The sequence below is a fragment of the Helianthus annuus genome, chromosome 5 (genome assembly GCF_002127325.2).
Source record: "Helianthus annuus cultivar XRQ/B chromosome 5, HanXRQr2.0-SUNRISE, whole genome shotgun sequence".
NCBI classification, from domain to species: domain Eukaryota; kingdom Viridiplantae; phylum Streptophyta; class Magnoliopsida; order Asterales; family Asteraceae; genus Helianthus; species Helianthus annuus.
Window position 1 is genome coordinate 6902756 of NC_035437.2, and position 13387 is coordinate 6916142.

The window sequence follows — 13387 nt, forward strand, 5'->3', positions numbered from 1 at the left end:
ACTAACACTAAACACACATATGGGCAAGTGCACCCATCGTGGACGTAGTATAGTGTTGGTAAGATACCGAGGTCGTCCAAGGACACAAGAGCTTTTAGTACCGGTTTATCCTCAACGTCTAATCAAATCAAAATGTAAGAAAAAGGTTTTTAAACTAGGAAAAATAAAACTAACTAAAATGCTGAAAAGTAAAATAAAAGTAAAAACAGATAGACAAGATGAATCACTTGGATCCGACTTGTGTGTAGTGTAACCTTTGATTATCTTCGCACTTTGCACTTATTTAAGAGATTATCTTAGTTATTGTAGTAGGCCCCTCTTTTGAAGGCAACGTTACCCTCAACCCAGTAGTTTGAGTCAGCAAGGATACAATCCTAAAGGGTCGGATTATTGAAAGATAATTAATTAAGTTATTAATGCATAATGTGGTAGGCCCCTCTTTTGAAGGCGACGTTACCCTCGGCTAAGTAGTCTGAGTTAGCAGGGATACAGTCCTAAGTAGCCGGGTTAAAGTTTTAATAGTAGTTTAACTTATGACGGGATCAAAGAGTTTGGACCCCCGCCATCCAATACCGTTGGGTATTGAAGGAGGTCCTACTAAATTTGACCTAGGTCCTTTGCAGGATCTATACACGGAACAATGGCAAGACTCTTACCAAACCATTCCCTTAACCCCCCGACCAGGTAGCCAACATACCTCCATATAGACCGTGGAGATATGAATGGTGAAAATCTTTTATTTTATATAGACAGTAAAATAATGCCAAGACACCACGGACAAACGATAAGGAAGAATCACCATCAACATAAGAAACTAGTAATTAAAGTCATTTATACAAAACCAATTAAAAAGTGCAAAAGATTAAAAATAAAAAGTATTACTGTAGGTCCCCCGGAGGTCGAGGTTAAACCTTATCCTTGTTATGTTTAACACACTAGCAAGTGCGGAATCCAAGCTAGAATGCAAACCGGTAGTTTATATGAGAACACAAGCTACAAAGAGAAAGGTAGACACACGAGATATCAAAGTTTTCTCTTGTATTTCAGTGGACACGGTTACAACCCTTGACCAAACTGAAAATACGCTCTCCACAAGACTAAGTTCACTCACACTCTTTCTCTCACTTTTTCACACTTTCACTCTACAAATGAAGTGAACACATTACATGAGTATATATACCCATCACAGCTCGTCTGGTCGAAGGATCAGATAGACTGATCGAAGGATCATCTATCGATCTGAAACCTATCGAAGGATCCACATACACCTCGAAGGATGATATCCTTCGAGGTCCATCAACATCCATCGAAAGTTTATCTTTCGAGCTCATCGAAGGATCTAAACAATCCTTCGATGACTCATCCTTCGACACAAACATGTTGCAACCATGTTCTAGCTGTTTGGCCAAGTCAAACCAGGAGGATGGTTGACTTGGTCAAACTTACATCAAACACACATATTAACAAACCTAAGACGTAACCCAGACTAACAAAAGACATCGTTTTGTATCATGACAAAATACAGACAAAGTACAGACACAAGTGCACCAACAAACTCCCCCTTGGCTGTAGCTTTGTCTCGATCTTCGTGTCTTCAAGTCTCTGACGTCCTTTCAAGTCTTCAATGTCGGAGGATCTACAAAGTCTTCACGTCTTGAAAGCAGAAAGTGTATCAACAAACTCCCCGTTTCATGTAGGAAGTGTGTTGACAAACTCCCCCTTAACACAAGCTCCCCCTTGAGTTATGCTCGTGAAAGACTTGATCCTTATAGCTTGAGATCCTTGTGGTGTTGATGATGGTCAGCGGCAACTCGATCATTTTCATCTTTTGGGGGCCTTCACGTCGTGTCTTCATTCCGAAGCTTGTCATCGACCATGTTCTCCTTGCCTTTAGAATCTGCACATGCAAGAAATCTAAACGCGTAATGAGAACAACTGCTTGGAATATAGTTTATATAAACAAATGACACATGAATGACCATGTCACAATCAAACACCGTCCGACAGTTTGAAAGTTTAGTAAATTTGTCAGTTTTAGTTTCTAACTTTCAAAACTTGCAAATTTCGACCGTTTATGAAGATTTAGTCAATTCGGTTTTCGTTCAGGTTTCAGGCAACGAAGACTCGAGTTCCAACATCGTACGATCGAAAATAAAATCTTTTTGGCTTTTATAAAGTTTATATTAAAACACACCTAAAATCTTTTTGGTATTTTTGAATTTTTCAAATGTAAAGACTGAAAGCAGTAAATAAATATATACAGACATTCTTTTTGCGAGTTTCGAGGGTAAGAAAATCATATCAGTGCACGGTCAAGCCAAAACACTCTCTTTGTTCAGTTAGATAACATTAAGATAAGCATCCTATAACAATTATCGGTATTGTTGTCCACATAAGCTCAACTTATCAGATGTAATCATGGCGAGGGGATACGTTGAGGTATGATTTATACTTACCGACCGGTGTTCATCCACATCACGACACATTCCCGTATCAAGGTATGCACGAGGATTCATCTTACTGGTGAGTATACTGATTATCATCTGTTTGACCGTATATGATGTGAGATTCTCACTTATTTTGATTTGAAAACAAGCCCTATGTGATAGAATCACTTATTGATGAGGAACTTGATTTTCATATGCATGAGGGCACAGGAGCAAGTCCGTGAACAGGTCAGTACTTCCGTACAGCAGAGAGACGAACTTGACTCCCGGATAAATGTGATATTTTATCACTTATTTGTTTGGACATGTGATTGTTTATCACTTATTGAGGTCGAATGCAGTATGTACACGTATGTATAGTATTGAATCGGTTGGACCAAGGGGTTTGAATCCGCATAAAAGGTTAGTTCTCTCTCAATTGGTTCAGGGGTGGTCGAACTTCTTCTCCGGCTATTCTGCAAAACAGAGCACCGTTAGCCTCGCCAAGGGGAGAAGGGGGGTTCTCTCCTTGACCGACTCTGGTGTGAGAATAAGTATTTGTATGGAGAAGATAAGGTAATTGAGTAGTGAGATTGGATCTGAGTTCATACCTGCAAAGTTCTCCTATTTATAACCGAGAGTTTTTGGAGGGAAAATCTGTTATTGAAAAGATAACGGAAGATGCTAACACTGTAGCGGTTATCTTTCCTTCCGTTAAGTCTTTTAACTTTTCATTAAGTTGCTTTGATCCGACGTGAGTACACACGGATCACGACTTGATCTACGGTTGGGGATTTGCCACGTGGAAAGTGGTTTGAGTGGAGATCGTTCTCCAATTACATGCTATCGTGGTGATTTCAGGGATGTTTGTGATGATGACACGTGTCCAGGCGGTTACAACCGTCTGGGTGGTGCACGATCATATTTCTTCTAGAAGATTACTGCTGTAATCTGGTGTGACACTTTACCGTGTGCACACATAGTTGGATAGATCCCAAGTCTGGGTAAAATAACATCCAAGTCTGGATATTTAGGGCGGACGTTTTGGTTTCAGGATTTTGACCCTTGCTAAATGGAAGATGGCGCAAGGGTTCAGGTTTCCCCTTGGGCGCGCGACTATTGTTTGTTAGTTTCTTTCTTCCTTCTGTAAGACCAATGCGCGGCCGCGCAAGGTTTAGAAGGGCTGAAAGACCGTTTGGTGGTATGGTCCCTGTCTCTTTGTGGGATTTTTGGGACCTGACCCCTTCAAGTATCATGGAAGATCTAGACTTGCGTCCCCATTATTTTTCGGTAAAAGATACAACCATGATACCCAGATGATAAGCAGCATAAAGACCGAATATCTCAGAACCTCGGCAATCTCTCAAACGAAATTTCGGTACTAAGACCATATGCCAATGAATGGTTCCCACCTGGTCTTCAGTCGATTTAAGATTTATATCACCCTGCATACTTTAAAATGATTGTGAGCCTACCGATACATCTTATGTAGAGCTGCTTATCGTTTTTCATTTAAGGTTTAAAGAGGTTTGGATAGACACACTGATGTACTATCATTTTCTCTTTTGCTCGCCAGGAAACTCATTTTTGTTTTTCTATTGTTTTTGTGTTTTTGAAATTTTTTGATGTTTTTGGATTTTCAGATTTTTGGATTTACTCCCCCTAAAATCAATAAACTAAGACAAATTTAAAACACAAAGGTATTTACAAAAATGATTTTCCGATGTTGGTTTACTCTTGCTTGACCTTAATGCCGTTTACCAATAATAAAAAGTCAAATCTTGATTTGTCAAATGCTTTGGTAAATAGGTCGGCATGTTGGTCATCGGTGTGGACCTTAACAACATCGATTAGCCTTTTATCAAAGCAATCACGTATGAAGTGATATTTGATATCGATGTGTTTGGTCTTTGAGTGCTGCACAGGATTTCTAGTGATCTGTAATGCAGCAGAATTATCAACATAAATGGGAGTAGTTAGGAATTCAAAACCGTAGTCTCGCATCTGTTGTTGGATCCATAGAACCTGGGAGCAGCAACTAGACGCAGCAATGTATTCCGCTTCACATGTAGACGTAGCCACACATGTCTGCTTCTTGCACTGCCAAGTGACTAGGCGATTGCCTAAGAACTGACATCTTGCTGTAGTTGATTTGCCATCTTTCTTGCAGCCGCCGAAATCAGAATCACTGTAAGCCTTGAGATCGAAGTTATCATCCTTAGGGTACCATAACCCGGTGTCAGGGCAACCCTTCAGATAACGAAAAATCCTTTTGACAGCAGCATAGTGAGAGACCTTCGGATTCGCTTGGTATCTGGCGAGAAGGCACGTTGGATACATAATGTCGGGTCTTGATGCGGTGAGATACATTAAAGATCCAATCATAGCACGATAAAGTGAAGAGTCCACAGCTTCCCCTTTTTCATCCGGAGTAATCCCGTGATTCTGCGGAAGAGGAGTAGAAATTGGCTTCGAATCGGACATCTGGAACTGGCTCAAGATGTCTCCGACGTACTTGGTTTGATGGATAAAAATTCCAGATTCGGACTGATTAACTTGCAAACCCAAGAAGAACGTCATTTCACCCATCGCACTCATCTCGAATCGATCTTGCATCACCTTCTCAAATTCCTTGCATAACTTATCATTGGTAGAACCAAAGATAATGTCATCGACGTATACCTGTACCAACAGAAGATCTTCACCTTTTTCCTTGATGAAGAGGGTACAATCGATCAAACCCCGTCTAAACCCGTTGTTCAGCAGGTAGGTAGACAGTGTCTCATACCAGGCTCGGGGTGCTTGATGAAGACCATATAACGTCTTGTTAAGTAGTAAAACTCTGTCAGGATGTAATGGATCTTCAAACCCCGGTGGTTGCTCGACATATACTTCCTCTTTGACTACTCCGTGAAGAAATGCATTTTTAACATCCATCTGGTACACCTTGAATTTCTTGAAGGATGCGTAGGCTAGAAAGATTCTAATAGCCTCCAGACGTGCAACAGGTGCATACACTTCATTGTAGTCAATACCTTCTATCTGACTGAAGCCTTGAACAACTAACCTTGCTTTGTTTCGGACAATAATCCCACGGTCGTCCTTCTTGCACTTAAACACCCAACGAGTTCCGATCTTCTTGTAGTGGTCGGGCCTATCAACCAATTTCCATACGCCCAACTTCTCGAACTGCTGAAGTTCTTCTTGCATGGCTTCCACCCAGGAATCATCTTTCAATGCCTCCTTCCAAGATCTAGGCTCTTCTTGGCTAACATAGCAGGCGAAAGACCAATCATTTTGTTGTCCCGATTCTCGTATCTCAGCATACAAGCCAGCATTTTCGTTATTTCTGATTTGATTCCTTGTCCTTACACCACTGAGAACATCACCTATAATATTCTGCTGCGGATGAATGTTATGAATTCGGGTTTCAAGAACTGGAGGAATTTCAACATTGGTCCTCAAGTTATTGATATTTAAATTCCCGATATCATTCTGAAGCTGTTGAGTTGTAGAAGATGATGCATTTTCTTCTTGGACAATTGGCGCAGACACTGGATCCGTTGCTTCTGAAGTACCTTGAACCGGACGCGGTGCTTCACCATCATTTGCATCAACATACTCCTCATCTTCCGATGACAAATTGTAGTCGACAACATCATTAAACACCTCATTTGAAATGAGATTGTTGACAGAAGAAGATGCTTGTGAGTCAACAATGATTGGGCGAACTAACTGAGAGCCAGTCGCATTCTCGCTTTCAGACAACATTTGAGCAATTGCATTGTCATCATCAAATGTCGGCAGATTGAATGAGTCGAAAAGACCATCATAATCGAACATCCATGGATCTCCAGAAGGCTTCGGTGGATTAGAATATCTTTGAACTTTTACTTCACCCCACTCTTCAATCTTCTTGGTAGTCAGGTTCCATACTCGCAGATTAGGAGTAGCATACCCAAGAAAGTAACCTTCGATAGCTTTGGCACCAAACTTCCCGTCAGGCTCAATCATGGTACATGGTGCACCAAAAGGTTCTAGATATTCCAAGTCAGGAGTCTTCTTGTGTAGGAGTTCGAAGCACGTTTTGCCATGTCTTTTCACTGTGAGAACCCTGTTTAACGTGTAGCAAGCCGAGGCAACAGCTTCAGTCCAGAATCGAACTGGAAGCTGAGACTCAACCAACATGGTTCTTGCAGTCTCAATTAAGGTTCTGTTCTTTCTTTCAGCGACTCCGTTTTGTTGTGGCGTGTACCGAGTGCTATATTCATGAAGGATTCCTTTTGCAGTGCAAAATTCATCCATAACCCTGTTTTTGAACTCGGTTCCGTTGTCGCTTCGAATTCGCCTCACCTTTAGATTATAAAGATTTTCCAACAAGGTGATCAAATTCTTTAGAATTTCTGGAGTCTCGCTCTTGTGGACCATGAAAGCAACCCATGAAAATCTTGAATAGTCATCAGTGACTACCAAGCAGAAAACCTCCCCGTTCACACTCTTGTGTTTGATTGGGCCGAAAAGGTCCATATGCAGACGTTCGAGTGGCACGTTTACAGTGTTAACCTTCTTCAATGGATGTGATTTCTTGATCTGCTTCCCTTTCTAACACGGCACACAGACATCTTGAAGTTGAAAAATTTTCACATTGACACCTCTCACCAGATTGTTTTTGACAAGGTGATTCATTTTTCTGAGGTGAATATGACCCATCCGTCTGTGCCAAGAGATCGTCTCCTTTTCAGTGGCTTTTGAAATAAAGCAAGTAACTTGTTTGGACTTAGTTATTGCTTGGCTCATATCGAGGACATACAAATCATTAACTCTTGGTGCTGATAAGAGAATCCATTCTTCGGGAATCTTGAATCCTGGCTTCAGCACATAACAACCGGCATCATCAAAATGCATGGTGAACTTATTGTCGCAGATCTGAGAAACACTCAGGAGATTGTGATCCAACTGTTGCACATAATTGATTTTGTCGAAACTCACAACTCCATTTGAGATCATTCCCTCGCCGGTGATATACCCTCTTTTGTCTCCAGCAAACGCGACATATCCTCCTCTTATACTTCGCACATCGAAAAGAAGACGATAGTCACCCGTCATGTGCCTGGAAGCCCCACTATCAACAATCCAATGACTATTAATAGTTCCTCCTAGAGCCGCCTGCACACGCAACTAACTTATTAGTTTGAGAGGGGGACCCAAGCCTTTGTGGACTTGGGTCGTCCTTGATCATCAAGGAAAGTGATTTCAATCACTTGATGATTAGGAAAAAGAACCTGTGGTGCTCCCCCTGATTGAATTACCTGCTTTTGCTTCCAAGCTGTTTGTCTTTTACCAGTATTTGAATTTATTGTTTTAGCATTTACTGGTTTTACAGTTTCAGGTTTTGCTTGTACAGGTTTTTCTTCTTTGACCTCTGATTTTAAGGCCTTTTCAATTACCTTTTGATTCTTTTGCTTTAACTTCTTTTCCCTTTCTTTCAAGACACGTGGGTCTTGTTTCGGGGAAACTGATCGTTTTTGGTAATCGATTTCTTGGGGAGCACTCGTTTTTGACTTCAGCTTTTGCACGTGTGGGCAATATCTTACAATATGCCCAACTGTGCCACATTCAAAACATGTTCTCCGCTCTACAAACTTCGGAGAAACATGTTGATGACCAGACGGAGAACCAGACAATGAACTTTGTGATCTAGACGTGCTTGGACCTAAATCACATCCGTTGGTGTGTTGGGTGTAATTATTCTGATCATTTCGTTTTAAAATTCTAACTTGTTTTACAAAATCAACGTTAGATTTATCCTGAAATGTTTCAAGTTTGTCTGAACCCGTGGATCCAACAAAGTTCATTTTCGGTTCTCGTTTCTTAACAGGAGCTCTTTTGTTTTGCACCTTTTGTTGTTGAACCTTAGGTTGCTCAACCTCAACCTTTGATTGTTGAATTTTAGGTTGTGCAGCCTTAGGTTGAGTAGCCTTAGACTGTTCAACTTTAGGTTGTTGAACCTTTGGTTGTTCAGTCTTAGGCTGCTGAACTTTAGGTGCTTGAACATTCTTGTTCTGAGCCTTCTTTCCCTGTACCTTACCCTTTCCAGAGTTGACTTGTTGTTTTCGCTCAATTGGTAGTTTTTGGTTTCCGTATTGTTTTCTAATTTGTTCACACGGAATTGGATCACATTGAGTGACGGTAACTTTGCCACTTTTGTTCCCCAAAAACTTATCAGTGCATCCTTCAAAAATTTGCTCAATTAAATCTTGATTTACATTTTTAATTGGAAAATCTTTGTTAGAGTAGATTTTGCTATCTCCTTTGAGCGTGTACAACAAATTATTCCCTTCAAGGCTAGATACAAGGGACTCCATTGCTTTTGACATTTCAGTCTTACTCGGTTTCACAGGTGGATCACACAGGATGTGATTCTCGATTGGAATATCTGTTGTAACCGAGTTAGACTGTTGTTTCACAATTTCTTCAGATTCATCGTCCGAAGAATCAGCATCCTCAACAATGGGAGGACTCTGTTCCTTAACACACGATGAATCTGTCACATTCTCAGATTCTGATTGACTCGAGGATGATGTACCAGTTGTGAACCCGAGGCCTGCTGCAAAGTCATCTAGACCGAGTGGCACAGTAGGTTCAAAACGGGGCATATCCTCGTCATCAGGCAATTTGGAGTAATTGTGATTCATTGGGGGAGGACATGATTTGAATCCAATACATTTTGCATCCCCCTTTTTCTTTTGAACGTCAATGATGTGATCCAATACATAGCGGGAATTGGAATAGCTTTCCAGTTTCTGCTTAATTGTCTCACATTCACATCGAGCTGTTGCTAACTCTACCATTTGCTTTTCAATTGTGTCAATAAGATTATTGTTAGCATGTTGTTTTCGCAAAACAGCCTTTTGTAATTCTGAAACATCATGTCTTAATGACGCAATTGTTGCTTTAAATTCCTTTTCATTTCTGGTTAAAAACAAGTTAGCTTCGGTTGCTTTAGAAAGATCTACAATCAATTCTTGATTGTGTTTGTGTGTGATTTCAAACTGACTTTCCTTTTCAGCATATTTTAAACACTTTGCACATTCAATAGGAACAGAAATAGAGTCAGAATTAGTATCACATACCTAAGAAGTTTGACCTTCTAGGTGAGCCATAAAGGTTGTATGAAAAGAAAAAGATCCATCTTCAGAGAAGAACTGAGCAAGCTTCTCGGAAGTTCCAGCAGATTTCTGGCAGAGAATAGATCTCCTCTTGCATAATGCTTCAGCTTCAGCCAAAAGCTCATCAACTTCCAAATCTAAAGCATCACTTGATAAATCACCGGCATCAAGTGATTCCCCATCCATGCTCCCACTATAACCCGAACTATCTTCATCTTCTGAAGATTCACCAGCAGACACGGGTTCTACTACCTTCTCAATCACTTTAGCATAACATGCTATTCCACCATTTCCTCCTTCTCCAAGCTGAAGGTTCCAGTTGCAGATTTCATCAGCTTGAACAACCAATCCTCTGTGGGGATTAGTGTTTGTGGATCCAGATGCATTTCCTCCAACGGGAACTATTGATCTGACAGAATTGTTGTTCAGTTGTTGTTGTGGCTGTCCTTGATTCCTGAAGGGATTCTGATTTCCTTGCTTAGGTGGCTTCTGACACTCCCGCTTGAAGTGACCCTTTTCACCACAATTGAAGCAAGTGACAGCATTCTTATCAAAACCATACTTGGTGTTGTTGTTGCTATCTAAGTTGGTTCTCCCCGTCCTTTCCATAAACTCCTTTGCTCTTCGAATTGCACTAGCAAGAGCCCATTTGATATCCATCATTTCAAACTCTTCTTTATCCACTTGCTGATAATCTTCATTGGTTAGATTGATATTCCCAATCTGACCTGCGACCAATCCACAATAAGCACTAACCAAGGTGTTCAACATCTCCATATGCTCCTTGGCTATTTCGACACTGACTTTGGAAAAGTTGGAAGTGTCTAATCTGACTGTGTTCGGATTGGAAGTGGCTTGAAAGTTTGAAGAGCTTCCATAAAACCCTTGCTGTTGCGGTTGTTGCTGCTGAGCTCTGCTTGGGTCTAAGAAAGGCGGTGGTGTGAATTGCTGAGCTGTCGGTTGCACATACTGTTGTTGAGAAGAAGAATCTGGTCTTGAATACATCATCGTGTATGCTGAAGGATCAAACTGATTTGTTGTGGAAAGTCCGGTGTTTGAGATGAAAGCTGTTTGAAGCTTCGCGTGTTGAGAGGCTGGTGTTTCTCCACTGATACCTCCTGCAATCCCATAGTACATCTCTGGATTTTGAGGAGTTAGTGTTCTTTTTGCCTTAAGCTTTTCTTCTACATCCTTGTTCTCCAACTTTTGAATTAACTCATAGACGGTGATTGTATCTAGAACACCATTTTGTTTGAGAATTTCAAGAAAACTGCTCCACTTTGATGGTAAGCTATCAGCGAATCTCTGCACCATTTCTTGTGGAGTGGCCGTGACTCTAAAAGCAAACATCTCGCTTAACAAGTGATGGAACCTTGTAGATAACTCTGCCAAAGTCTCATTCTCCATACACGTGAATCCTTCAAACTCTTTCTTCAGTAATTCTTGCTTGATCTTTCTAGATTGAGCATTTCCTTCACATCGTAACGTGAGCATATCCCACAAGCTTTTAGTAGTCGTGCAGTAAACAAACTGGTGGTAAATGTCTCTGTGAAGAGCTTGTGTGAGAATCATGAATGCTCTCTTTTCTAACTCAAATTTCTTCTTATCATCATCCGACATAGTGCTGTAAGTTGTTGGATTAGATCCTACAACTTCCAAATCATTGTCAAATGCGGTGAAGAAACACATCCATAGATCTTGACCTTGCCCCTGAACATAAGTTCTCAGCCTTTCTTTCCACCATCCCCAATCATTGATGTGATTTAGCTTTGGCGGTTTTGTGCTTGTACCAGTTTCACTGTCGTTCTGCATCATTGCTTGAATGCTGCTGCTTTGATTTGTGACCAATGCCCATTGATTTGCAGTTATCATTGCAGTTTGAGGTGGGGCAATAGCCCGCATCCATGCAGTTTTGTCGAAATCTGACGCAGATTGCGTAGCTGATGATTGTGGAGTCAAAGTTGTTTGAGTCCACGCGGTTGGATCCCACTGACCGTTTGTTCCCATTTTATAAAAAATAATATATTAAGTGAAAATTGATTTAAAATTTGAAAAACAAGTTTTCCCTTTTTAAAAATTTAATTTTCACAAACTATGTTAATATCTCGAATGAAAACAACCACCCGAAGGATCCCTGATCGAAAGACCTGAAAAACACAAACTTGTTAAACTTAAACAGACTAGGATCGAAGGATCAATACTTGTTCGAAGGATCAACAGTGTTCGAAAGATCACTGTTGAATTTCGAACAATGATTTCGAAAGATTCTCCAATCGAAAGATCCTTATCTTTCGAATAAGAACTGTAGATCGAAAGATATATCCTTCGAAAAGATTCCTTGGATCGAAGGATAAGTCACAGACTTCGAAGGATGTTCGAAGGATGATTATCTATCGAACTTCCTTTGATCGAAAGATGATCTTTCGACTTCGAAGGATATCCTTCGATCTGTACTGACACAGTTGACAAAAAGTGACAGGTTGGTGAAAAGGTGATTGGTTGGTAGAAAGCTTTCGGCAGAAGGTATGTTCAGACCATACCTTTTACCAAACCAGATTTGACCCAATAAAATATTACTTAAAAAGAAAGGTTCTTATCCAGAAAACCGGTCACCGGAGTAAGCCGGAATTTGGCCGAAAATTACCAAACTTCTTAAAAACAAGTTTTTAAGTTACCCAACCCGTCCTTTAACACACCCGGTAAGTTTAGAACACGTTTTTTACGTCAAGAAATGCGAGAAAAACACTAAAAACGGGTGCTAAACCATGTGAGTTTTTGTTCAAACACTCCAAAGTCTTGTATAAACTCGGTTTTTTTAACAAGGAAAAGAGCCACGGCTCTGATACCACTTGTAGGTCCCCCGGAGGTCGAGGTTAAACCTTATCCTTGTTATGTTTAACACACTAGCAAGTGCGGAATCCAAGCTAGAATGCAAACCGGTAGTTTATATGAGAACACAAGCTACAAAGAGAAAGGTAGACACACGAGATATCAAAGTTTTCTCTTGTATTTCAGTGGACACGGTTACAGCCCTTGACCAAACTGAAAATACGCTCTCTACAAGACTAAGTTCACTCACACTCTCTCTCACTTTCTCACTCTCACATTCTACAAATGAAGTGAACACATTACATGAGTATATATACCCATCACAGCTCGTCTGGTCGAAGGATCAGATAGACTGATCGAAGGATCATCTATCGATCTGAAACCTATCGAAGGATCCACATATACCTCGAAGGATGATATCCTTCGAGGTCCATCAACATCCATCGAAAGTTTATCTTTCGAGCTCATCGAAGGATCTAAACAATCCTTCGACGACTCATCCTTCGACACAAACATGTTGCAACCATGTTCTAGCTGTTTGGCCAAGTCAAACAAGGAGGATGGTTGACTTGGTCAAACTTACATCAAACACACATATTAACAAACCTAAGACGTAACCCAGACTAACAAAAGACATCGTTTTGTATCATGACAAAATACAGACAAAGTACAGACACAAGTGCACCAACAATTACACTAAACACTTGTCTTCACCAAGTGATGTTAGAGACTTAGGCAAACATGGCCTTTGATTGTCAAGAACTCTTACGATCAATCTTGGATCCCGAGACGACTCACACACTCTATGATGGACAATGGATGATGGTGGTGGATGATGGTGTTGTGATGGTGTTGTGATGGTGGTGGGTGGTGGGTGAAGTGTGAGAGAGGTGGTCGCCAAGGGATGAGTTGCAAGAGTTCCAAGCACTCCTATTTATAGGCTGAACAGAAGCTCGGGCACGG